This window comes from Limanda limanda, chromosome 7 (assembly GCF_963576545.1).
Source record: "Limanda limanda chromosome 7, fLimLim1.1, whole genome shotgun sequence".
In the NCBI taxonomy this organism is placed as follows: Eukaryota; Metazoa; Chordata; class Actinopteri; order Pleuronectiformes; family Pleuronectidae; genus Limanda; species Limanda limanda.
In genome coordinates this window covers 19,776,157-19,797,736 of record NC_083642.1, presented here as the reverse complement: position 1 = coordinate 19,797,736, position 21,580 = coordinate 19,776,157, and the positions used below count along the sequence as shown (strand labels likewise).

The 21,580-nt window shown below is 47.2% G+C and overlaps 1 protein-coding gene and 48 non-coding genes across 49 annotated transcripts in view; 48 read left to right on the top strand and 1 right to left on the bottom strand.

Annotated features, from left to right (window-relative positions):
- Positions 1–21,580, bottom strand: part of sema3h (sema domain, immunoglobulin domain (Ig), short basic domain, secreted, (semaphorin) 3H) — a 186,804-nt gene that overhangs the window by 135,453 nt on the left and 29,771 nt on the right. The gene's annotated exons all lie outside the window — the stretch shown is intronic.
- On the top strand, positions 735–807 carry trnar-ccu (transfer RNA arginine (anticodon CCU)). The gene has a single exon. It is a non-coding gene; the product is annotated as a tRNA-Arg (tRNA).
- trnad-guc (transfer RNA aspartic acid (anticodon GUC)) lies at positions 961–1,032 on the top strand. The gene has a single exon. It is a non-coding gene; the product is annotated as a tRNA-Asp (tRNA).
- Positions 1,107–1,179, top strand: trnav-cac (transfer RNA valine (anticodon CAC)). Its single transcript has one exon. It is a non-coding gene; the product is annotated as a tRNA-Val (tRNA).
- Positions 2,120–2,192, top strand: trnar-ccu (transfer RNA arginine (anticodon CCU)). Its single transcript has one exon. It is a non-coding gene; the product is annotated as a tRNA-Arg (tRNA).
- trnav-cac (transfer RNA valine (anticodon CAC)) lies at positions 2,492–2,564 on the top strand. The gene has a single exon. It is a non-coding gene; the product is annotated as a tRNA-Val (tRNA).
- Positions 2,783–2,855, top strand: trnav-aac (transfer RNA valine (anticodon AAC)). The gene has a single exon. It is a non-coding gene; the product is annotated as a tRNA-Val (tRNA).
- On the top strand, positions 3,796–3,868 carry trnar-ccu (transfer RNA arginine (anticodon CCU)). The gene has a single exon. It is a non-coding gene; the product is annotated as a tRNA-Arg (tRNA).
- trnad-guc (transfer RNA aspartic acid (anticodon GUC)) lies at positions 4,022–4,093 on the top strand. The gene has a single exon. It is a non-coding gene; the product is annotated as a tRNA-Asp (tRNA).
- trnav-cac (transfer RNA valine (anticodon CAC)) lies at positions 4,168–4,240 on the top strand. The gene has a single exon. It is a non-coding gene; the product is annotated as a tRNA-Val (tRNA).
- trnav-aac (transfer RNA valine (anticodon AAC)) lies at positions 4,459–4,531 on the top strand. Its single transcript has one exon. It is a non-coding gene; the product is annotated as a tRNA-Val (tRNA).
- On the top strand, positions 5,472–5,544 carry trnar-ccu (transfer RNA arginine (anticodon CCU)). The gene has a single exon. It is a non-coding gene; the product is annotated as a tRNA-Arg (tRNA).
- On the top strand, positions 5,698–5,769 carry trnad-guc (transfer RNA aspartic acid (anticodon GUC)). The gene has a single exon. It is a non-coding gene; the product is annotated as a tRNA-Asp (tRNA).
- Positions 5,844–5,916, top strand: trnav-cac (transfer RNA valine (anticodon CAC)). The gene has a single exon. It is a non-coding gene; the product is annotated as a tRNA-Val (tRNA).
- On the top strand, positions 6,135–6,207 carry trnav-aac (transfer RNA valine (anticodon AAC)). Its single transcript has one exon. It is a non-coding gene; the product is annotated as a tRNA-Val (tRNA).
- trnar-ccu (transfer RNA arginine (anticodon CCU)) lies at positions 7,148–7,220 on the top strand. Its single transcript has one exon. It is a non-coding gene; the product is annotated as a tRNA-Arg (tRNA).
- trnav-cac (transfer RNA valine (anticodon CAC)) lies at positions 7,520–7,592 on the top strand. Its single transcript has one exon. It is a non-coding gene; the product is annotated as a tRNA-Val (tRNA).
- On the top strand, positions 7,811–7,883 carry trnav-aac (transfer RNA valine (anticodon AAC)). The gene has a single exon. It is a non-coding gene; the product is annotated as a tRNA-Val (tRNA).
- trnar-ccu (transfer RNA arginine (anticodon CCU)) lies at positions 8,824–8,896 on the top strand. Its single transcript has one exon. It is a non-coding gene; the product is annotated as a tRNA-Arg (tRNA).
- On the top strand, positions 9,050–9,121 carry trnad-guc (transfer RNA aspartic acid (anticodon GUC)). Its single transcript has one exon. It is a non-coding gene; the product is annotated as a tRNA-Asp (tRNA).
- trnav-cac (transfer RNA valine (anticodon CAC)) lies at positions 9,196–9,268 on the top strand. Its single transcript has one exon. It is a non-coding gene; the product is annotated as a tRNA-Val (tRNA).
- Positions 9,487–9,559, top strand: trnav-aac (transfer RNA valine (anticodon AAC)). The gene has a single exon. It is a non-coding gene; the product is annotated as a tRNA-Val (tRNA).
- trnar-ccu (transfer RNA arginine (anticodon CCU)) lies at positions 10,500–10,572 on the top strand. The gene has a single exon. It is a non-coding gene; the product is annotated as a tRNA-Arg (tRNA).
- trnad-guc (transfer RNA aspartic acid (anticodon GUC)) lies at positions 10,726–10,797 on the top strand. The gene has a single exon. It is a non-coding gene; the product is annotated as a tRNA-Asp (tRNA).
- Positions 10,872–10,944, top strand: trnav-cac (transfer RNA valine (anticodon CAC)). Its single transcript has one exon. It is a non-coding gene; the product is annotated as a tRNA-Val (tRNA).
- On the top strand, positions 11,163–11,235 carry trnav-aac (transfer RNA valine (anticodon AAC)). The gene has a single exon. It is a non-coding gene; the product is annotated as a tRNA-Val (tRNA).
- Positions 12,176–12,248, top strand: trnar-ccu (transfer RNA arginine (anticodon CCU)). The gene has a single exon. It is a non-coding gene; the product is annotated as a tRNA-Arg (tRNA).
- Positions 12,402–12,473, top strand: trnad-guc (transfer RNA aspartic acid (anticodon GUC)). The gene has a single exon. It is a non-coding gene; the product is annotated as a tRNA-Asp (tRNA).
- trnav-cac (transfer RNA valine (anticodon CAC)) lies at positions 12,548–12,620 on the top strand. Its single transcript has one exon. It is a non-coding gene; the product is annotated as a tRNA-Val (tRNA).
- On the top strand, positions 13,561–13,633 carry trnar-ccu (transfer RNA arginine (anticodon CCU)). The gene has a single exon. It is a non-coding gene; the product is annotated as a tRNA-Arg (tRNA).
- Positions 13,787–13,858, top strand: trnad-guc (transfer RNA aspartic acid (anticodon GUC)). Its single transcript has one exon. It is a non-coding gene; the product is annotated as a tRNA-Asp (tRNA).
- On the top strand, positions 13,933–14,005 carry trnav-cac (transfer RNA valine (anticodon CAC)). Its single transcript has one exon. It is a non-coding gene; the product is annotated as a tRNA-Val (tRNA).
- trnav-aac (transfer RNA valine (anticodon AAC)) lies at positions 14,224–14,296 on the top strand. The gene has a single exon. It is a non-coding gene; the product is annotated as a tRNA-Val (tRNA).
- On the top strand, positions 15,237–15,309 carry trnar-ccu (transfer RNA arginine (anticodon CCU)). The gene has a single exon. It is a non-coding gene; the product is annotated as a tRNA-Arg (tRNA).
- trnad-guc (transfer RNA aspartic acid (anticodon GUC)) lies at positions 15,463–15,534 on the top strand. Its single transcript has one exon. It is a non-coding gene; the product is annotated as a tRNA-Asp (tRNA).
- trnav-aac (transfer RNA valine (anticodon AAC)) lies at positions 15,609–15,681 on the top strand. The gene has a single exon. It is a non-coding gene; the product is annotated as a tRNA-Val (tRNA).
- Positions 16,625–16,697, top strand: trnar-ccu (transfer RNA arginine (anticodon CCU)). The gene has a single exon. It is a non-coding gene; the product is annotated as a tRNA-Arg (tRNA).
- trnad-guc (transfer RNA aspartic acid (anticodon GUC)) lies at positions 16,851–16,922 on the top strand. The gene has a single exon. It is a non-coding gene; the product is annotated as a tRNA-Asp (tRNA).
- Positions 16,997–17,069, top strand: trnav-cac (transfer RNA valine (anticodon CAC)). The gene has a single exon. It is a non-coding gene; the product is annotated as a tRNA-Val (tRNA).
- trnav-aac (transfer RNA valine (anticodon AAC)) lies at positions 17,288–17,360 on the top strand. Its single transcript has one exon. It is a non-coding gene; the product is annotated as a tRNA-Val (tRNA).
- Positions 17,637–17,708, top strand: trnam-cau (transfer RNA methionine (anticodon CAU)). Its single transcript has one exon. It is a non-coding gene; the product is annotated as a tRNA-Met (tRNA).
- trnar-ccu (transfer RNA arginine (anticodon CCU)) lies at positions 18,301–18,373 on the top strand. The gene has a single exon. It is a non-coding gene; the product is annotated as a tRNA-Arg (tRNA).
- trnad-guc (transfer RNA aspartic acid (anticodon GUC)) lies at positions 18,527–18,598 on the top strand. The gene has a single exon. It is a non-coding gene; the product is annotated as a tRNA-Asp (tRNA).
- Positions 18,673–18,745, top strand: trnav-cac (transfer RNA valine (anticodon CAC)). Its single transcript has one exon. It is a non-coding gene; the product is annotated as a tRNA-Val (tRNA).
- Positions 18,964–19,036, top strand: trnav-aac (transfer RNA valine (anticodon AAC)). Its single transcript has one exon. It is a non-coding gene; the product is annotated as a tRNA-Val (tRNA).
- Positions 19,977–20,049, top strand: trnar-ccu (transfer RNA arginine (anticodon CCU)). Its single transcript has one exon. It is a non-coding gene; the product is annotated as a tRNA-Arg (tRNA).
- On the top strand, positions 20,203–20,274 carry trnad-guc (transfer RNA aspartic acid (anticodon GUC)). Its single transcript has one exon. It is a non-coding gene; the product is annotated as a tRNA-Asp (tRNA).
- On the top strand, positions 20,349–20,421 carry trnav-cac (transfer RNA valine (anticodon CAC)). The gene has a single exon. It is a non-coding gene; the product is annotated as a tRNA-Val (tRNA).
- Positions 20,640–20,712, top strand: trnav-aac (transfer RNA valine (anticodon AAC)). Its single transcript has one exon. It is a non-coding gene; the product is annotated as a tRNA-Val (tRNA).

The window sequence follows — 21,580 nt, the reverse complement described above, 5'->3', positions numbered from 1 at the left end:
AAGTTGGTAAATAAGGAACTGTACTCTTAAACCAGGGATATGGGTTCAAGTCCCATCTGGGGTGATTAAGAGCAGAGTGGCGCAGCGGAAGCGTGCTGGGCCCATAACCCAGAGGTCGATAGATCGAAACTATCCTCTGCTAACAATTTCTTTGCCAGGATGTGATTGTCAGCAAATATTTCACAAAGAGGGACTACAGCTGTTTAATACTGTACCTCCTTGAGGTGGTAGATAGGCACTGTCCTGCTTGTGTTTCTTAAAATTGTTCATTTCCAATCCAAAATGGTTCTTTTCTTTCAAACAAATTAAAGGGAGCTTTCTGTTATTTAACCTCTGTGGATCAGCCACTCTCAGACACTTTGGTCCTAAATCTTTCCCCAGACAAGTCAATACCCAACCACACCCCAAGTCCTGTGACTCCAATGATTCACACAATATCAAGTTGGATCTATGACTAGTAGTTAACCAAAGCATTCACACCTCATCTCGGGAGACACCAGTGACCCACAAGCTGGTGGAGGTGTCAACGACCTATCTGTTTAACCCAACGACTGTCAACACAAAGACCTAAAGAGGTTAAATACCTGAAAGCTTCCAGTTAGAGGTGAACAAGCCTTTTGGATGAGAGGCGAAATGTCTACAAGAAACACAAGCAAACCAAGTTGCCTGTGCACATGTCACTGTAAGGCGCCAAGTTTTCGAGAAAAATCAGACGGAAAAACACATCCGATTGGGCCCCAGTGGCCTAATGGATAAGGCACTGGCCTCCTAAGCCAGGGATTGTGGGTTCAAGTCCCATCTGGGGTGATTAACAGCAGAGTGGCGCAGCGGAAGCGTGCTGGGCCCATAACCCAGAGGTCGATAGATCGAAACTATCCTCTGCTAACAGTTTTTTTGCCAGGATGTGATTGAGGCAGTTTTATGATTGGGTGGGCGTGGTCACGTGGCACCTGTCACCTCTCCTCGTTAGTATAGTGGACAGTATCTCCGCCTGTCACGCGGAAGACCGGGGTTCGATTCCCCGACGGGGAGTATGACTCTTTAACATATTTAATCAGTATTAACTGATGTAAAACCATCCGATAACGACCTAATTACAGCGCTCAGTTTCCGTAGTGTAGTGGTTATCACGTTCGCCTCACACGCGAAAGGTCCCCGGTTCGAGACCGGGCGGAAACAAACGTTTTTCTCCTGGAGCTCACCAGAGGGTTCAAGTCCCATCTGGGGTGATTAACAGCATAGTGGGGCAGCGGAAGCGCGCTGGGCCCATTACCCAGAGGTCGATAAATCGAAACTATCCTCTCCTAGCAATGTTTTACCAGGATGTGATTGTCAGTAAATATTTCAACAAGAGGGACTACAGCTGTTTAACACAGCACCTTCTTAAGTTGGTAAATAAGGAACTGTACTCTTAAACCAGGGATATGGGTTCAAGTCCCATCTGGGGTGATTAAGAGCAGAGTGGCGCAGCGGAAGCGTGCTGGGCCCATAACCCAGAGGTCGATAGATCGAAACTATCCTCTGCTAACAATTTCTTTGCCAGGATGTGATTGTCAGCAAATATTTCACAAAGAGGGACTACAGCTGTTTAATACTGTACCTCCTTGAGGTGGTAGATAGGCACTGTCCTGCTTGTGTTTCTTAAAATTGTTCATTTCCAATCCAAAATGGTTCTTTTCTTTCAAACAAATTAAAGGGAGCTTTCTGTTATTTAACCTCTGTGGATCAGCCACTCTCAGACACTTTGGTCCTAAATCTTTCCCCAGACAAGTCAATACCCAACCACACCCCAAGTCCTGTGACTCCAATGATTCACACAATATCAAGTTGGATCTATGACTAGTAGTTAACCAAAGCATTCACACCTCATCTCGGGAGACACCAGTGACCCACGAGCTGGTGGAGGTGTCAACGACCTATCTGTTTAACCCAACGACTGTCAACACAAAGACCTAAAGAGGTTAAATACCTGAAAGCTTCCAGTTAGAGGTGAACAAGCCTTTTGGATGAGAGGCAAAATGTCTACAAGAAACACAAGCAAACCAAGTTGCCTGTGCACATGTCACTGTAAGGCGCCAAGTTTTCGAGAAAAATCAGACGGAAAAACACATCCGATTGGGCCCCAGTGGCCTAATGGATAAGGCACTGGCCTCCTAAGCCAGGGATTGTGGGTTCAAGTCCCATCTGGGGTGATTAACAGCAGACTGGCGCAGCGGAAGCGTGCTGGGCCCATAACCCAGAGGTCGATAGATCGAAACTATCCTCTGCTAACAGTTTTTTTGCCAGGATGTGATTGAGGCAGTTTTATGATTGGGTGGGCGTGGTCACGTGGCACCTGTCACCTCTCCTCGTTAGTATAGTGGACAGTATCTCCGCCTGTCACGCGGAATACCGGGGTTCGATTCCCCGACGGGGAGTAAGACTCTTTAACATATTTAATCAGTATTAACTGATGTAACACCGTCCGATAACGACCTAATTACAGCGCTCAGTTTCCGTAGTGTAGTGGTTATCACGTTCGCCTCACACGCGAAAGGTCCCCGGTTCGAAACCGGGCGGAAACACTTATTCTTTGTTTTCACTTGCTTGACAAGTGACGTCACCGTTAGCTCGTCACTATGGCTGCTAGCTTGTAATGTATGTCATCCGTTAACAGGCTGAAAACAAGGTGGTCATAGTTATATTGGTAAGGGTAGCATGTAGCCTAGCTCCTAAGCCGGAGCTAACCAAGTATTACCTTAGACGTACCGGCTCCGCTGTCTGTCTGCCAAAGTCACAATCAGTTTCCGTAGTGTAGTGGTTATCACGTTCGCCTAACACGCGAAAGGTCCCCGGTTCGAGACCGGGCGGAAACAATCGTTTTTCTCCTGGAGCTCACCAGAGGGTTCAAGTCCCATCTGGGGTGATTAACAGCATAGTGGGGCAGCGGAAGCGCGCTGGGCCCATTACCCAGAGGTCGATAAATCGAAACTATCCTCTCCTAGCAATGTTTTACCAGGATGTGATTGTCAGTCAATATTTCAACAAGAGGGACTACAGCTGTTTAACACAGCACCTTCTTAAGTTGGTAAATAAGGAACTGTACTCTTAAACCAGGGATATGGGTTCAAGTCCCATCTGGGGTGATTAAGAGCAGAGTGGCGCAGCGGAAGCGTGCTGGGCCCATAACCCAGAGGTCGATAGATCGAAACTATCCTCTGCTAACAATTTCTTTGCCAGGATGTGATTGTCAGCAAATATTTCACAAAGAGGGACTACAGCTGTTTAATACTGTACCTCCTTGAGGTGGTAGATAGGCACTGTCCTGCTTGTGTTTCTTAAAATTGTTCATTTGCAATCCAAAATGGTTCTTTTCTTTCAAACAAATTAAAGGGAGCTTTCTGTTATTTAACCTCTGTGGATCAGCCACTCTCAGACACTGTGGTCCTAAATCTTTCCCCAGACAAGTCAATACCCAACCACACCCCAAGTCCTGTGACTCCAATGATTCACACAATATCAAGTTGGATCTATGACTAGTAGTTAACCAAAGCATTCACACCTCATCTCGGGAGACACCAGTGACCCACGAGCTGGTGGAGGTGTCAACGACCTATCTGTTTAACCCAACGACTGTCAACACAAAGACCTAAAGAGGTTAAATACCTGAAAGCTTCCAATTAGAGGTGAACAAGCCTTTTGGATGAGAGGCGAAATGTCTACAAGAAACACAAGCAAACCAAGTTGCCTGTGCACATGTCACTGTAAGGCGCCAAGTTTTCGAGAAAAATCAGACGGAAAAACACATCCGATTGGGCCCCAGTGGCCTAATGGATAAGGCACTGGCCTCCTAAGCCAGGGATTGTGGGTTCAAGTCCCAACTGGGGTGATTAACAGCAGAGTGGCGCAGCGGAAGCGTGCTGGGCCCATAACCCAGAGGTCGATAGATCGAAACTATCCTCTGCTAACAGTTTTTTTGCCAGGATGTGATTGAGGCAGTTTTATGATTGGGTGGGCGTGGTCACGTGGCACCTGTCACCTCTCCTCGTTAGTATAGTGGACAGTATCTCCGCCTGTCACGCGGAAGACCGGGGTTCGATTCCCCGACGGGGAGTATGACTCTTTAACATATTTAATCAGTATTAACTGATGTAACACCGTCCGATAACGACCTAATTACAGCGCTCAGTTTCCGTAGTGTAGTGGTTATCACGTTCGCCTCACACGCGAAAGGTCCCCGGTTCGAAACCGGGCGGAAACACTTATTCTTTGTTTTCACTTGCTTGACAAGTGACGTCACCGTTAGCTCGTCACTATGGCTGCTAGCTTGTAATGTATGTCATCCGTTAACAGGCTGAAAACAAGGTGGTCATAGTTATATTGGTAAGGGTAGCATGTAGCCTAGCTCCTAAGCCGGAGCTAACCAAGTATTACCTTAGACGTACCGGCTCCGCTGTCTGTCTGCCAAAGTCACAATCAGTTTCCGTAGTGTAGTGGTTATCACGTTCGCCTAACACGCGAAAGGTCCCCGGTTCGAGACCGGGCGGAAACAAACGTTTTTCTCCTGGAGCTCACCAGAGGGTTCAAGTCCCATCTGGGGTGATTAACAGCATAGTGGGGCGGCGGAAGCGCGCTGGGCCCATTACCCAGAGGTCGATAAATCGAAACTATCCTCTCCTAGCAATGTTTTACCAGGATGTGATTGTCAGTAAATATTTCAACAAGAGGGACTACAGCTGTTTAACACAGCACCTTCTTAAGTTGGTAAATAAGGAACTGTACTCTTAAACCAGGGATATGGGTTCAAGTCCCATCTGGGGTGATTAAGAGCAGAGTGGCGCAGCGGAAGCGTGCTGGGCCCATAACCTAGAGGTCGATAGATCGAAACTATCCTCTGCTAACAATTTCTTTGCCAGGATGTGATTGTCAGCAAATATTTCACAAAGAGGGACTACAGCTGTTTAATACTGTACCTCCTTGAGGTGGTAGATAGGCACTGTCCTGCTTGTGTTTCTTAAAATTGTTCATTTCCAATCCAAAATGGTTCTTTTCTTTCAAACAAATTAAAGGGAGCTTTCTGTTATTTAACCTCTGTGGATCAGCCACTCTCAGACACTTTGGTCCTAAATCTTTCCCCAGACAAGTCAATATCCAACCACACCCCAAGTCCTGTGACTCCAATGATTCACACAATATCAAGTTGGATCTATGACTAGTAGTTAACCAAAGCATTCACACCTCATCTCGGGAGACACCAGTGACCCACGAGCTGGTGGAGGTGTCAACGACCTATCTGTTTAACCCAACGACTGTCAACACAAAGACCTAAAGAGGTTAAATACCTGAAAGCTTCCAGTTAGAGGTGAACAAGCCTTTTGGATGAGAGGCGAAATGTCTACAAGAAACACAAGCAAACCAAGTTGCCTGTGCACATGTCACTGTAAGGCGCCAAGTTTTCGAGAAAAATCAGACGGAAAAACACATCCGATTGGGCCCCAGTGGCCTAATGGATAAGGCACTGGCCTCCTAAGCCAGGGATTGTGGGTTCAAGTCCCATCTGGGGTGATTAACAGCAGAGTGGCGCAGCGGAAGCGTGCTGGGCCCATAGCCCAGAGGTCGATAGATCGAAACTATCCTCTGCTAACAGTTTTTTTGCCAGGATGTGATTGAGGCAGTTTTATGATTGGGTGGGCGTGGTCACGTGGCACCTGTCACCTCTCCTCGTTAGTATAGTGGACAGTATCTCCGCCTGTCACGCGGAAGACCGGGGTTCGATTCCCCGACGGGGAGTATGACTCTTTAACATATTTAATCAGTATTAACTGATGTAACACCGTCCGATAACGACCTAATTACAGCGCTCAGTTTCCGTAGTGTAGTGGTTATCACGTTCGCCTCACACGCGAAAGGTCCCCGGTTCGAAACCGGGCGGAAACACTTATTCTTTGTTTTCACTTGCTTGACAAGTGACGTCACCGTTAGCTCGTCACTATGGCTGCTAGCTTGTAATGTATGTCATCCGTTAACAGGCTGAAAACAAGGTGGTCATAGTTATATTGGTAAGGGTAGCATGTAGCCTAGCTCCTAAGCCGGAGCTAACCAAGTATTACCTTAGACGTACCGGCTCCGCTGTCTGTCTGCCAAAGTCACGATCAGTTTCCGTAGTGTAGTGGTTATCACGTTCGCCTAACACGCGAAAGGTCCCCGGTTCGAGACCGGGCGGAAACAAACGTTTTTCTCCTGGAGCTCACCAGAGGGTTCAAGTCCCATCTGGGGTGATTAACAGCATAGTGGGGCAGCGGAAGCGCGCTGGGCCCATTACCCAGAGGTCGATAAATCGAAACTATCCTCTCCTAGCAATGTTTTACCAGGATGTGATTGTCAGTCAATATTTCAACAAGAGGGACTACAGCTGTTTAACACAGCACCTTCTTAAGTTGGTAAATAAGGAACTGTACTCTTAAACCAGGGATATGGGTTCAAGTCCCATCTGGGGTGATTAAGAGCAGAGTGGCGCAGCGGAAGCGTGCTGGGCCCATAACCCAGAGGTCGATAGATCGAAACTATCCTCTGCTAACAATTTCTTTGCCAGGATGTGATTGTCAGCAAATATTTCACAAAGAGGGACTACAGCTGTTTAATACTGTACCTCCTTGAGGTGGTAGATAGGCACTGTCCTGCTTGTGTTTCTTAAAATTGTTCATTTGCAATCCAAAATGGTTCTTTTCTTTCAAACAAATTAAAGGGAGCTTTCTGTTATTTAACCTCTGTGGATCAGCCACTCTCAGACACTGTGGTCCTAAATCTTTCCCCAGACAAGTCAATACCCAACCACACCCCAAGTCCTGTGACTCCAATGATTCACACAATATCAAGTTGGATCTATGACTAGTAGTTAACCAAAGCATTCACACCTCATCTCGGGAGACACCAGTGACCCACGAGCTGGTGGAGGTGTCAACGACCTATCTGTTTAACCCAACGACTGTCAACACAAAGACCTAAAGAGGTTAAATACCTGAAAGCTTCCAGTTAGAGGTGAACAAGCCTTTTGGATGAGAGGCAAAATGTCTACAAGAAACACAAGCAAACCAAGTTGCCTGTGCACATGTCACTGTAAGGCGCCAAGTTTTCGAGAAAAATCAGACGGAAAAACACATCCGATTGGGCCCCAGTGGCCTAATGGATAAGGCACTGGCCTCCTAAGCCAGGGATTGTGGGTTCAAGTCCCATCTGGGGTGATTAACAGCAGAGTGGCGCAGCGGAAGCGTGCTGGGCCCATAACCCAGAGGTCGATAGATCGAAACTATCCTCTGCTAACAGTTTTTTTGCCAGGATGTGATTGAGGCAGTTTTATGATTGGGTGGGCGTGGTCACGTGGTACCTGTCACCTCTCCTCGTTAGTAAAGTGGACAGTATCTCCGCCTGTCACGCGGAAGACCGGGGTTCGATTCCCCGACGGGGAGTATGACTCTTTAACATATTTAATCAGTATTAACTGATGTAACACCGTCCGATAACGACCTAATTACAGCGCTCAGTTTCCGTAGTGTAGTGGTTATCACGTTCGCCTCACACGCGAAAGGTCCCCGGTTCGAAACCGGGCGGAAACACTTATTCTTTGTTTTCACTTGCTTGACAAGTGACGTCACCGTTAGCTCGTCACTATGGCTGCTAGCTTGTAATGTATGTCATCCGTTAACAGGCTGAAAACAAGGTGGTCATAGTTATATTGGTAAGGGTAGCATGTAGCCTAGCTCCTAAGCCGGAGCTAACCAAGTATTACCTTAGACGTACCGGCTCCGCTGTCTGTCTGCCAAAGTCACAATCAGTTTCCGTAGTGTAGTGGTTATCACGTTCGCCTAACACGCGAAAGGTCCCCGGTTCGAGACCGGGCAGAAACAAACTTTTTTCTCCTGGAGCTCACCAGAGGGTTCAAGTCCCATCTGGGGTGATTAACAGCATAGTGGGGCAGCGGAAGCGCGCTGGGCCCATTACCCAGAGGTCGATAAATCGAAACTATCCTCTCCTAGCAATGTTTTACCAGGATGTGATTGTCAGTAAATATTTCAACAAGAGGGACTACAGCTGTTTAACACAGCACCTTCTTAAGTTGGTAAATAAGGAACTGTACTCTTAAACCAGGGATATGGGTTCAAGTCCCATCTGGGGTGATTAAGAGCAGAGTGGCGCAGCGGAAGCGTGCTGGGCCCATAACCCAGAGGTCGATAGATCGAAACTATCCTCTGCTAACAATTTCTTTGCCAGGATGTGATTGTCAGCAAATATTTCACAAAGAGGGACTACAGCTGTTTAATACTGTACCTCCTTGAGGTGGTAGATAGGCACTGTCCTGCTTGTGTTTCTTAAAATTGTTCATTTCCAATCCAAAATGGTTCTTTTCTTTCAAACAAATTAAAGGGAGCTTTCTGTTATTTAACCTCTGTGGATCAGCCACTCTCAGACACTTTGGTCCTAAATCTTTCCCCAGACAAGTCAATACCCAACCACACCCCAAGTCCTGTGACTCCAATGATTCACACAATATCAAGTTGGATCTATGACTAGTAGTTAACCAAAGCATTCACACCTCATCTCGGGAGACACCAGTGACCCACAAGCTGGTGGAGGTGTCAACGACCTATCTGTTTAACCCAACGACTGTCAACACAAAGACCTAAAGAGGTTAAATACCTGAAAGCTTCCAGTTAGAGGTGAACAAGCCTTTTGGATGAGAGGCAAAATGTCTACAAGAAACACAAGCAAACCAAGTTGCCTGTGCACATGTCACTGTAAGGCGCCAAGTTTTCGAGAAAAATCAGACGGAAAAACACATCCGATTGGGCCCCAGTGGCCTAATGGATAAGGCACTGGCCTCCTAAGCCAGGGATTGTGGGTTCAAGTCCCATCTGGGGTGATTAACAGCAGAGTGGCGCAGCGGAAGCGTGCTGGGCCCATAACCCAGAGGTCGATAGATCGAAACTATCCTCTGCTAACAGTTTTTTTGCCAGGATGTGATTGAGGCAGTTTTATGATTGGGTGGGCGTGGTCACGTGGCACCTGTCACCTCTCCTCGTTAGTATAGTGGACAGTATCTCCGCCTGTCACGCGGAAGACCGGGGTTCGATTCCCCGACGGGGAGTATGACTCTTTAACATATTTAATCAGTATTAACTGATGTAACACCGTCCGATAACGACCTAATTACAGCGCTCAGTTTCCGTAGTGTAGTGGTTATCACGTTCGCCTCACACGCGAAAGGTCCCCGGTTCGAAACCGGGCGGAAACACTTATTCTTTGTTTTCACTTGCTTGACAAGTGACGTCACCGTTAGCTCGTCACTATGGCTGCTAGCTTGTAATGTATGTCATCCGTTAACAGGCTGAAAACAAGGTGGTCATAGTTATATTGGTAAGGGTAGCATGTAGCCTAGCTCCTAAGCCGGAGCTAACCAAGTATTACCTTAGACGTACCGGCTCCGCTGTCTGTCTGCCAAAGTCACAATCAGTTTCCGTAGTGTAGTGGTTATCACGTTCGCCTAACACGCGAAAGGTCCCCGGTTCGAGACCGGGCGGAAACAAACGTTTTTCTCCTGGAGCTCACCAGAGGGTTCAAGTCCCATCTGGGGTGATTAACAGCATAGTGGGGCGGCGGAAGCGCGCTGGGCCCATTACCCAGAGGTCGATAAATCGAAACTATCCTCTCCTAGCAATGTTTTACCAGGATGTGATTGTCAGTAAATATTTCAACAAGAGGGACTACAGCTGTTTAACACAGCACCTTCTTAAGTTGGTAAATAAGGAACTGTACTCTTAAACCAGGGATATGGGTTCAAGTCCCATCTGGGGTGATTAAGAGCAGAGTGGCGCAGCGGAAGCGTGCTGGGCCCATAACCCAGAGGTCGATAGATCGAAACTATCCTCTGCTAACAATTTCTTTGCCAGGATGTGATTGTCAGCAAATATTTCACAAAGAGGGACTACAGCTGTTTAATACTGTACCTCCTTGAGGTGGTAGATAGGCACTGTCCTGCTTGTGTTTCTTAAAATTGTTCATTTCCAATCCAAAATGGTTCTTTTCTTTCAAACAAATTAAAGGGAGCTTTCTGTTATTTAACCTCTGTGGATCAGCCACTCTCAGACACTTTGGTCCTAAATCTTTCCCCAGACAAGTCAATACCCAACCACACCCCAAGTCCTGTGACTCCAATGATTCACACAATATCAAGTTGGATCTATGACTAGTAGTTAACCAAAGCATTCACACCTCATCTCGGGAGACACCAGTGACCCACGAGCTGGTGGAGGTGTCAACGACCTATCTGTTTAACCCAACGACTGTCAACACAAAGACCTAAAGAGGTTAAATACCTGAAAGCTTCCAGTTAGAGGTGAACAAGCCTTTTGGATGAGAGGCAAAATGTCTACAAGAAACACAAGCAAACCAAGTTGCCTGTGCACATGTCACTGTAAGGCGCCAAGTTTTCGAGAAAAATCAGACGGAAAAACACATCCGATTGGGCCCCAGTGGCCTAATGGATAAGGCACTGGCCTCCTAAGCCAGGGATTGTGGGTTCAAGTCCCATCTGGGGTGATTAACAGCAGAGTGGCGCAGCGGAAGCGTGCTGGGCCCATAGCCCAGAGGTCGATAGATCGAAACTATCCTCTGCTAACAGTTTTTTTGCCAGGATGTGATTGAGGCAGTTTTATGATTGGGTGGGCGTGGTCACGTGGCACCTGTCACCTCTCCTCGTTAGTATAGTGGACAGTATCTCCGCCTGTCACGCGGAAGACCGGGGTTCGATTCCCCGACGGGGAGTATGACTCTTTAACATATTTAATCAGTATTAACTGATGTAACTCCGTCCGATAACGACCTAATTACAGCGCTCAGTTTCCGTAGTGTAGTGGTTATCACGTTCGCCTCACACGCGAAAGGTCCCCGGTTCGAAACCGGGCGGAAACACTTATTCTTTGTTTTCACTTGCTTGACAAGTGACGTCACCGTTAGCTCGTCACTATGGCTGCTAGCTTGTAATGTATGTCATCCGTTAACAGGCTGAAAACAAGGTGGTCATAGTTATATTGGTAAGGGTAGCATGTAGCCTAGCTCCTAAGCCGGAGCTAACCAAGTATTACCTTAGACGTACCGGCTCCGCTGTCTGTCTGCCAAAGTCACAATCAGTTTCCGTAGTGTAGTGGTTATCACGTTCTCCTAACACGCGAAAGGTCCCCGGTTCGAGACCGGGCGGAAACAAACGTTTTTCTCCTGGAGCTCACCAGAGGGTTCCAGTCCCATCTGGGGTGATTAACAGCATAGTGGGGCAGCGGAAGCGCGCTGGGCCCATTACCCAGAGGTCGATAAATCGAAACTATCCTCTCCTAGCAATGTTTTACCAGGATGTGATTGTCAGTAAATATTTCAACAAGAGGGACTACAGCTGTTTAACACAGCACCTTCTTAAGTTGGTAAATAAGGAACTGTACTCTTAAACCAGGGATATGGGTTCAAGTCCCATCTGGGGTGATTAAGAGCAGAGTGGCGCAGCGGAAGCGTGCTGGGCCCATAACCCAGAGGTCGATAGATCGAAACTATCCTCTGCTAACAATTTCTTTGCCAGGATGTGATTGTCAGCAAATTTTTCACAAAGAGGGACTACAGCTGTTTAATACTGTACCTCCTTGAGGTGGTAGATAGGCACTGTCCTGCTTGTGTTTCTTAAAATTGTTCATTTCCAATCCAAAATGGTTCTTTTCTTTCAAACAAATTAAAGGGAGCTTTCTGTTATTTAACCTCTGTGGATCAGCCACTCTCAGACACTTTGGTCCTAAATCTTTCCCCAGACAAGTCAATACCCAACCACACCCCAAGTCTTGTGACTCCAATGATTCACACAATATCAAGTTGGATCTATGACTAGTAGTTAACCAAAGCATTCACACCTCATCTCGGGAGACACCAGTGACCCACGAGCTGGTGGAGGTGTCAACGACCTATCTGTTTAACCCAACGACTGTCAACACAAAGACCTAAAGAGGTTAAATACCTGAAAGCTTCCAGTTAGAGGTGAACAAGCCTTTTGGATGAGAGGCGAAATGTCTACAAGAAACACAAGCAAACCAAGTTGCCTGTGCACATGTCACTGTAAGGCGCCAAGTTTTCGAGAAAAATCAGACGGAAAAACACATCCGATTGGGCCCCAGTGGCCTAATGGATAAGGCACTGGCCTCCTAAGCCAGGGATTGTGGGTTCAAGTCCCATCTGGGGTGATTAACAGCAGAGTGGCGCAGCGGAAGCGTGCTGGGCCCATAACCCAGAGGTCGATAGATCGAAACTATCCTCTGCTAACAGTTTTTTTGCCAGGATGTGATTGAGGCAGTTTTATGATTGGGTGGGCGTGGTCACGTGGCACCTGTCACCTCTCCTCGTTAGTATAGTGGACAGTATCTCCGCCTGTCACGCGGAAGACCGGGGTTCGATTCCCCGACGGGGAGTATGACTCTTTAACATATTTAATCAGTATTAACTGATGTAACACCATCCGATAACGACCTAATTACAGCGCTCAGTTTCCGTAGTGTAGTGGTTATCACGTTCGCCTCACACGCGAAAGGTCCCCGGTTCGAGACCGGGCGGAAACAAACGTTTTTCTCCTGGAGCTCACCAGAGGGTTCAAGTCCCATCTGGGGTGATTAACAGCATAGTGGGGCAGCGGAAGCGCGCTGGGCCCATTACCCAGAGGTCGATAAATCGAAACTATCCTCTCCTAGCAATGTTTTACCAGGATGTGATTGTCAGTAAATATTTCAACAAGAGGGACTACAGCTGTTTAACACAGCACCTTCTTAAGTTGGTAAATAAGGAACTGTACTCTTAAACCAGGGATATGGGTTCAAGTCCCATCTGGGGTGATTAAGAGCAGAGTGGCGCAGCGGAAGCGTGCTGGGCCCATAACCCAGAGGTCGATAGATCGAAACTATCCTCTGCTAACAATTTCTTTGCCAGGATGTGATTGTCAGCAAATATTTCACAAAGAGGGACTACAGCTGTTTAATACTGTACCTCCTTGAGGTGGTAGATAGGCACTGTCCTGCTTGTGTTTCTTAAAATTGTTCATTTCCAATCCAAAATGGTTCTTTTCTTTCAAACAAATTAAAGGGAGCTTTCTGTTATTTAACCTCTGTGGATCAGCCACTCTCAGACACTTTGGTCCTAAATCTTTCCCCAGACAAGTCAATACCCAACCACACCCCAAGTCCTGTGACTCCAATGATTCACACAATATCAAGTTGGATCTATGACTAGTAGTTAACCAAAGCATTCACACCTCATCTCGGGAGACACCAGTGACCCACGAGCTGGTGGAGGTGTCAACGACCTATCTGTTTAACCCAACGACTGTCAACACAAAGACCTAAAGAGGTTAAATACCTGAAAGCTTCCAGTTAGAGGTGAACAAGCCTTTTGGATGAGAGGCGAAATGTCTACAAGAAACACAAGCAAACCAAGTTGCCTGTGCACATGTCACTGTAAGGCGCCAAGTTTTCGAGAAAAATCAGACGGAAAAACACATCCGATTGGGCCCCAGTGGCCTAATGGATAAGGCACTGGCCTCCTAAGCCAGGGATTGTGGGTTCAAGTCCCATCTGGGGTGATTAACAGCAGAGTGGCGCAGCGGAAGCGTGCTGGGCCCATAACCCAGAGGTCGATAGATCGAAACTATCCTCTGCTAACAGTTTTTTTGCCAGGATGTGATTGAGGCAGTTTTATGATTGGGTGGGCGTGGTCACGTGGCACCTGTCACCTCTCCTCGTTAGTATAGTGGACAGTATCTCCGCCTGTCACGCGGAAGACCGGGGTTCGATTCCCCGACGGGGAGTATGACTCTTTAACATATTTAATCAGTATTAACTGATGTAACACCGTCCGATAACGACCTAATTACAGCGCTCAGTTTCCGTAGTGTAGTGGTTATCACGTTCGCCTCACACGCGAAAGGTCCCCGGTTCGAAACCGGGCGGAAACACTTATTCTTTGTTTTCACTTGCTTGACAAGTGACGTCACCGTTAGCTCGTCACTATGGCTGCTAGCTTGTAATGTATGTCATCCGTTAACAGGCTGAAAACAAGGTGGTCATAGTTATATTGGTAAGGGTAGCATGTAGCCTAGCTCCTAAGCCGGAGCTAACCAAGTATTACCTTAGACGTACCGGCTCCGCTGTCTGTCTGCCAAAGTCACAATCAGTTTCCGTAGTGTAGTGGTTATCACGTTCGCCTAACACGCGAAAGGTCCCCGGTTCGAGACCGGGCGGAAACAAACGTTTTTCTCCTGGAGCTCACCAGAGGGTTCAAGTCCCATCTGGGGTGATTAACAGCATAGTGGGGCGGCGGAAGCGCGCTGGGCCCATTACCCAGAGGTCGATAAATCGAAACTATCCTCTCCTAGCAATGTTTTACCAGGATGTGATTGTCAGTAAATATTTCAACAAGAGGGACTACAGCTGTTTAACACAGCACCTTCTTAAGTTGGTAAATAAGGAACTGTACTCTTAAACCAGGGATATGGGTTCAAGTCCCATCTGGGGTGATTAAGAGCAGAGTGGCGCAGCGGAAGCGTGCTGGGCCCATAACCCAGAGGTCGATAGATCGAAACTATCCTCTGCTAACAATTTCTTTGCCAGGATGTGATTGTCAGCAAATATTTCACAAAGAGGGACTACAGCTGTTTAATACTGTACCTCCTTGAGGTGGTAGATAGGCACTGTCCTGCTTGTGTTTCTTAAAATTGTTCATTTCCAATCCAAAATGGTTCTTTTCTTTCAAACAAATTAAAGGGAGCTTTCTGTTATTTAACCTCTGTGGATCAGCCACTCTCAGACACTTTGGTCCTAAATCTTTCCCCAGACAAGTCAATACCCAACCACACCCCAAGTCCTGTGACTCCAATGATTCACACAATATCAAGTTGGATCTATGACTAGTAGTTAACCAAAGCATTCACACCTCATCTCGGGAGACACCAGTGACCCACGAGCTGGTGGAGGTGTCAACGACCTATCTGTTTAACCCAACGACTGTCAACACAAAGACCTAAAGAGGTTAAATACCTGAAAGCTTCCAGTTAGAGGTGAACAAGCCTTTTGGATGAGAGGCGAAATGTCTACAAGAAACACAAGCAAACCAAGTTGCCTGTGCACATGTCACTGTAAGGCGCCAAGTTTTCGAGAAAAATCAGACGGAAAAACACATCCGATTGGGCCCCAGTGGCCTAATGGATAAGGCACTGGCCTCCTAAGCCAGGGATTGTGGGTTCAAGTCCCATCTGGGGTGATTAACAGCAGAGTGGCGCAGCGGAAGCGTGCTGGGCCCATAACCCAGAGGTCGATAGATCGAAACTATCCTCTGCTAACAGTTTTTTTGCCAGGATGTGATTGAGGCAGTTTTATGATTGGGTGGGCGTGGTCACGTGGCACCTGTCACCTCTCCTCGTTAGTATAGTGGACAGTATCTCCGCCTGTCACGCGGAAGACCGGGGTTCGATTCCCCGACGGGGAGTATGACTCTTTAACATATTTAATCAGTATTAACTGATGTAACACCGTCCGATAACGACCTAATTACAGCGCTCAGTTTCCGTAGTGTAGTGGTTATCACGTTCGCCTAACACGCGAAAGGTCCCCGGTTCGAGACCGGGCGGAAACAAACGTTTTTCTCCTGGAGCTCACCAGAGGGTTCAAGTCCCATCTGGGGTGATTAACAGCATAGTGGGGCGGCGGAAGCGCCCCACTATGCCCATTACCCAGAGGTCGATAAATCGAAACTATCCTCTCCTAGCAATGTTTTACCAGGATGTGATTGTCAGTAAATATTTCAACAAGAGGGACTACAGCTGTTTAACACAGCACCTTCTTAAGTTGGTAAATAAGGAACTGTACTCTTAAACCAGGGATATGGGTTCAAGTCCCATCTGGGGTGATTAAGAGCAGAGTGGCGCAGCGGAAGCGTGCTGGGCCAATAACCCAGAGGTCGATAGATCGAAACTATCCTCTGCTAACAATTTCTTTGCCAGGATGTGATTGTCAGCAAATATTTCACAAAGAGGGACTACAGCTGTTTAATACTGTACCTCCTTGAGGTGGTAGATAGGCACTGTCCTGCTTGTGTTTCTTAAAATTGTTCATTTCCAATCCAAAATGGTTCTTTTCTTTCAAACAAATTAAAGGGAGCTTTCTGTTATTTAACCTCTGTGGATCAGCCACTCTCAGACACTTTGGTCCTAAATCTTTCCCCAGACAAGTCAATACCCAACCACACCCCAAGTCCTGTGACTCCAATGATTCACACAATATCAAGTTGGATCTATGACTAGTAGTTAACCAAAGCATTCACACCTCATCTCGGGAGACACCAGTGACCCACGAGCTGGTGGAGGTGTCAACGACCTATCTGTTTAACCCAACGACTGTCAACACAAAGACCTAAAGAGGTTAAATACCTGAAAGCTTCCAGTTAGAGGTGAACAAGCCTTTTGGATGAGAGGCGAAATGTCTACAAGAAACACAAGCAAACCAAGTTGCCTGTGCACATGTCACTGTAAGGCGCCAAGTTTTCGAGAAAAATCAGACGGAAAAACACATCCGATTGGGCCCCAGTGGCCTAATGGATAAGGCACTGGCCTCCTAAGCCAGGGATTGTGGGTTCAAGTCCCATCTGGGGTGATTAACAGCAGAGTGGCGCAGCGGAAGCGTGCTGGGCCCATAACCCAGAGGTCGATAGATCGAAACTATCCTCTGCTAACAGTTTTTTTGCCAGGATGTGATTGAGGCAGTTTTATGATTGGGTGGGCGTGGTCACGTGGCACCTGTCACCTCTCCTCGTTAGTATAGTGGACAGTATCTCCGCCTGTCACGCGGAAGACCGGGGTTCGATTCCCCGACGGGGAGTATGACTCTTTAACATATTTAATCAGTATTAACTGATGTAACACCGTCCGATAACGACCTAATTACAGCGCTCAGTTTCCGTAGTGTAGTGGTTATCACGTTCGCCTCACACGCGAAAGGTCCCCGGTTCGAAACCGGGCGGAAACACTTATTCTTTGTTTTCACTTGCTTGACAAGTGACGTCACCGTTAGCTCGTCACTATGGCTGCTAGCTTGTAATGTATGTCATCCGTTAACAGGCTGAAAACAAGGTGGTCATAGTTATATTGGTAAGGGTAGCATGTAGCCTAGCTCCTAAGCCGGAGCTAACCAAGTATTACCTTAGACGTACCGGCTCCGCTGTCTGTCTGCCAAAGTCACAATCAGTTTCCGTAGTGTAGTGGTTATCACGTTCGCCTAACACGCGAAAGGTCCCCGGTTCGAGACCGGGCGGAAACAAACGTTTTTCTCCTGGAGCTCACCAGAGGGTTCAAGTCCCATCTGGGGTGATTAACAGCATAGTGGGGCGGCGGAAGCGCGCTGGGCCCATTACCCAGAGGTCGATAAATCGAAACTATCCTCTCCTAGCAATGTTTTACCAGGATGTGATTGTCAGTAAATATTTCAACAAGAGGGACTACAGCTGTTTAACACAGCACCTTCTTAAGTTGGTAAATAAGGAACTGTACTCTTAAACCAGGGATATGGGTTCAAGTCCCATCTGGGGTGATTAAGAGCAGAGTGGCGCAGCGGAAGCGTGCTGGGCTCATAACCCAGAGGTCGATAGATCGAAACTATCCTCTGCTAACAATTTCTTTGCCAGGATGTGATTGTCAGCAAATATTTCACAAAGAGGGACTACAGCTGTTTAATACTGTACCTCCTTGAGGTGGTAGATAGGCACTGTCCTGCTTGTGTTTCTTAAAATTGTTCATTTCCAATCCAAAATGGTTCTTTTCTTTCAAACAAATTAAAGGGAGCTTTCTGTTATTTAACCTCTGTGGATCAGCCACTCTCAGACACTTTGGTCCTAAATCTTTCCCCAGACAAGTCAATACCCAACCACACCCCAAGTCCTGTGACTCCAATGATTCACACAATATCAAGTTGGATCTATGACTAGTAGTTAACCAAAGCATTCACACCTCATCTCGGGAGACACCAGTGACCCACGAGCTGGTGGAGGTGTCAACGACCTATCTGTTTAACCCAACGACTGTCAACACAAAGACCTAAAGAGGTTAAATACCTGAAAGCTTCCAGTTAGAGGTGAACAAGCCTTTTGGATGAGAGGCGAAATGTCTACAAGAAACACAAGCAAACCAAGTTGCCTGTGCACATGTCACTGTAAGGCGCCAAGTTTTCGAGAAAAATCAGACGGAAAAACACATCCGATTGGGCCCCAGTGGCCTAATGGATAAGGCACTGGCCTCCTAAGCCAGGGATTGTGGGTTCAAGTCCCATCTGGGGTGATTAACAGCAGAGTGGCGCAGCGGAAGCGTGCTGGGCCCATAACCCAGAGGTCGATAGATCGAAACTATCCTCTGCTAACAGTTTTTTTGCCAGGATGTGATTGAGGCAGTTTTATGATTGGGTGGGCGTGGTCACGTGGCACCTGTCACCTCTCCTCGTTAGTATAGTGGACAGTATCTCCGCCTGTCACGCGGAAGACCGGGGTTCGATTCCCCGACGGGGAGTATGACTCTTTAACATATTTAATCAGTATTAACTGATGTAACACCGTCCGATAACGACCTAATTACAGCGCTCAGTTTCCGTAGTGTAGTGGTTATCACGTTCGCCTCACACGCGAAAGGTCCCCGGTTCGAAACCGGGCGGAAACACTTATTCTTTGTTTTCACTTGCTTGACAAGTGACGTCACCGTTAGCTCGTCACTATGGCTGCTAGCTTGTAATGTATGTCATCCGTTAACAGGCTGAAAACAAGGTGGTCATAGTTATATTGGTAAGGGTAGCATGTAGCCTAGCTCCTAAGCCGGAGCTAACCAAGTATTACCTTAGACGTACCGGCTCCGCTGTCTGTCTGCCAAAGTCACAATCAGTTTCCGTAGTGTAGTGGTTATCACGTTCGCCTAACACGCGAAAGGTCCCCGGTTCGAGACCGGGCGGAAACAAACGTTTTTCTCCTGGAGCTCACCAGAGGGTTCAAGTCCCATCTGGGGTGATTAACAGCATAGTGGGGCAGCGGAAGCGCGCTGGGCCCATTACCCAGAGGTCGATAAATCGAAACTATCCTCTCCTAGCAATGTTTTACCAGGATGTGATTGTCAGTAAATATTTCAACAAGAGGGACTACAGCTGTTTAACACAGCACCTTCTTAAGTTGGTAAATAAGGAACTGTACTCTTAAACCAGGGATATGGGTTCAAGTCCCATCTGGGGTGATTAAGAGCAGAGTGGCGCAGCGGAAGCGTGCTGGGCCCATAACCCAGAGGTCGATACATCGAAACTATCCTCTGCTAACAATTTCTTTGCCAGGATGTGATTGTCAGCAAATATTTCACAAAGAGGGACTACAGCTGTTTAATACTGTACCTCCTTGAGGTGGTAGATAGGCACTGTCCTGCTTGTGTTTCTTAAAATTGTTCATTTCCAATCCAAAATGGTTCTTTTCTTTCAAACAAATTAAAGGGAGCTTTCTGTTATTTAACCTCTGTGGATCAGCCACTCTCAGACACTTTGGTCCTAAATCTTTCCCCAGACAAGTCAATACCCAACCACACCCCAAGTCCTGTGACTCCAATGATTCACACAATATCAAGTTGGATCTATGACTAGTAGTTAACCAAAGCATTCACACCTCATCTCGGGAGACACCAGTGACCCACGAGCTGGTGGAGGTGTCAACGACCTATCTGTTTAACCCAACGACTGTCAACACAAAGACCTAAAGAGGTTAAATACCTGAAAGCTTCCAGTTAGAGGTGAACAAGCCTTTTGGATGAGAGGCGAAATGTCTACAAGAAACACAAGCAAACCAGCTTGCCTGTGCACATGTCACTGTAAGGCGCCAAGTTTTCGAGAAAAATCAGACGGAAAAACACATCCGATTGGGCCCCAGTGGCCTAATGGATAAGGCACTGGCCTCCTAAGCCAGGGATTGTGGGTTCAAGTCCCATCTGGGGTGATTAACAGCAGAGTGGCGCAGCGGAAGCGTGCTGGGCCCATAACCCAGAGGTCGATAGATCGAAACTATCCTCTGCTAACAGTTTTTTTGCCAGGATGTGATTGAGGCAGTTTTATGATTGGGTGGGCGTGGTCACGTGGCACCTGTCACCTCTCCTCGTTAGTATAGTGGACAGTATCTCCGCCTGTCACGCGGAAGACCGGGGTTCGATTCCCCGACGGGGAGTATGACTCTTTAACATATTTAATCAGTATTAACTGATGTAACACCGTCCGATAACGACCTAATTACAGCGCTCAGTTTCCGTAGTGTAGTGGTTATCACGTTCGCCTCACACGCGAAAGGTCCCCGGTTCGAAACCGGGCGGAAACACTTATTCTTTGTTTTCACTTGCTTGACAAGTGACGTCACCGTTAGCTCGTCACTATGGCTGCTAGCTTGTAATGTATGTCATCCGTTAACAGGCTGAAAACAAGGTGGTCATAGTTATATTGGTAAGGGTAGCATGTAGCCTAGCTCCTAAGCCGGAGCTAACCAAGTATTACCTTAGACGTACCGGCTCCGCTGTCTGTCTGCCAAAGTCACAATCAGTTTCCGTAGTGTAGTGGTTATCACGTTCGCCTAACACGCGAAAGGTCCCCGGTTCGAGACCGGGCGGAAACAAACGTTTTTCTCCTGGAGCTCACCAGAGGGTTCAAGTCCCATCTGGGGTGATTAACAGCATAGTGGGGCGGCGGAAGCGCGCTGGGCCCATTACCCAGAGGTCGATAAATCGAAACTATCCTCTCCTAGCAATGTTTTACCAGGATGTGATTGTCAGTAAATATTTCAACAAGAGGGACTACAGCTGTTTAACACAGCACCTTCTTAAGTTGGTAAATAAGGAACTGTACTCTTAAACCAGGGATATGGGTTCAAGTCCCATCTGGGGTGATTAAGAGCAGAGTGGCGCAGCGGAAGCGTGCTGGGCCCATAACCCAGAGGTCGATAGATCGAAACTATCCTCTGCTAACAATTTCTTTGCCAGGATGTGATTGTCAGCAAATATTTCACAAAGAGGGACTACAGCTGTTTAATACTGTACCTCCTTGAGGTGGTAGATAGGCACTGTCCTGCTTGTGTTTCTTAAAATTGTTCATTTCCAATCCAAAATGGTTCTTTTCTTTCAAACAAATTAAAGGGAGCTTTCTGTTATTTAACCTCTGTGGATCAGCCACTCTCAGACACTTTGGTCCTAAATCTTTCCCCAGACAAGTCAATACCCAACCACACCCCAAGTCCTGTGACTCCAATGATTCACACAATATCAAGTTGGATCTATGACTAGTAGTTAACCAAAGCATTCACACCTCATCTCGGGAGACACCAGTGACCCACGAGCTGGTGGAGGTGTCAACGACCTATCTGTTTAACCCAACGACTGTCAACACAAAGACCTAAAGAGGTTAAATACCTGAAAGCTTCCAGTTAGAGGTGAACAAGCCTTTTGGATGAGAGGCGAAATGTCTACAAGAAACACAAGCAAACCAAG